Below are 1,645 nucleotides of genomic sequence, written 5' to 3'. Positions count from 1 at the left end.
CTCAATAACTTAGGGGCACATGTTGGCATCATGTCTGAAAAGTGAATAAAAATCCATATTAAAAAATATTCAAAGTTTCTGTAGGAATACAGTAAATACAACCCCCATCTCCTAGCCTTCCATACTGCACTGGTGCCAACTCAACTCTTACAAAGACATTCCAAACTAGCAGTAATTAAGTTAAATGCCCCCCCCCAATGCCTTAATTCAACCTAAACTTGCAGGTAAGAGCTACAACAATAGCATCTACACTTTGATATGAGCAGAAGCACAGGCTGCAGGGTGACAGTCCATCCCGCTCTCCTGGGCACAGGACATGGGCAGAGTGCTGTCATCCTGCTCCTCCACTTCTGGCGGGAAGCCATGGCTCTGGATCTGCTTCATGAGTTGCCACATTGGCTGTGACATTGCATAGTAGATGTTTGGCCTCTAGAACCCATTGAAAGTAGAAGCAGCAGCAATGTTCTCAGACAGCATCCAGTCACCCACATGCCTTTCAGGCAGTTACAGCACTCGATGATCCCATGACGGCCATCACATGTTGGTCTCCAGATGCTGGATGAGTAATACTTCTCATCTGGCTTGGGTCTCTATTGCAGCAGGGCCTCCACATGTGCATGATCATAAAGAATGCAGTTAAATGATCCATACACTCCATCATTCACATCATACATGAAGCCTTGCTCATTTGACTCATCTTCATCATCAGAGCCAGCCTACTCCTTCCACATGTTTTTTTGGCAATGATGTTGACTACAAGTATGAAAGCTGACACGACATCATATCTGCCTGGCTAAGTTATGTTTCTCACTCCAGAGTCTGATTGGAGGCACTTGTCTAGAGCTGGGTTGATCACACTGGTGATCTCTTCAATTTTAAGCTTTGTATCTTCAGATCTAGGAAAGCCACTAGCAATATCAAGCAGATACATGCTGAAACCGGCTTCTGTTCCCATGTCAAACACTCAGCGGGCATCTGACACTGCCTGCACGAAGGTCTCAGGGTCAGTACATCCACTGCCCACATGGAAGCTGACACCAATGATGTCAATATGTAGCTCTTTTGCCCATTCCAAGAGAAGCCTGCTGGTTTTGAGTGTGGCACCAAACTTAATGTTGAGGCAACAAACTGCTACGGAATCTTCAGTGGCAATCTGCAAAACCAACTTTGCCTTTGGATGTGCCCTGACAACTTTCATCAATTCAATTTCACTGTCAAAAGTCATCATCAGGATTCCGCTACTGGCAGCATACATGATTGGAGACACTTGTTTACAAGAATTCACATAGATAATCCTCTCTGGAACCCCAAGCCCCTGCAGCAACTATATTTCAGTTTTGCTTGCACAGTCAAATCCTGTCGGATAGCAGCTAGGGTGCTCATTGTGGCTCTGCTGCCCTTGACTGCACTGCGTAAAACGGAGTAACACAGGGAAGAGATTTTAGCCACCTCAGGTGCTTCTTTATCCAAGGTCTGCAACATAGAAAGCATCCTTATTGTCAGAGGAAGAGACTCCATTGACTTTTTGTTTTTTTGTTTTTTGATTTTTGCTCAGAATGTCCTTAGCACTGAGTCTGCAATGGAGGAGTTAGAGAAAAGACTGAAGGAGCTGAAGGGGTTTGCAACCCCATAGGAAGAACAGCAA

The 1,645-nt window shown here is 45.0% G+C and overlaps 1 pseudogene; it reads right to left on the bottom strand.

Moving 5' to 3' along the window:
* Positions 1–246: 246 nt before the first annotated feature.
* Positions 247–1,645, bottom strand: part of LOC127691913 (ornithine decarboxylase-like) — a 2,621-nt pseudogene continuing 1,222 nt past the window's right edge.

This window comes from Apodemus sylvaticus, chromosome 9 (assembly GCF_947179515.1).
Source record: "Apodemus sylvaticus chromosome 9, mApoSyl1.1, whole genome shotgun sequence".
NCBI classification, from domain to species: Eukaryota; Metazoa; Chordata; class Mammalia; order Rodentia; family Muridae; genus Apodemus; species Apodemus sylvaticus.
The sequence above is the reverse complement of the archived record's forward strand: the minus strand, read 5'-3'. Positions and strand labels throughout refer to the sequence as shown.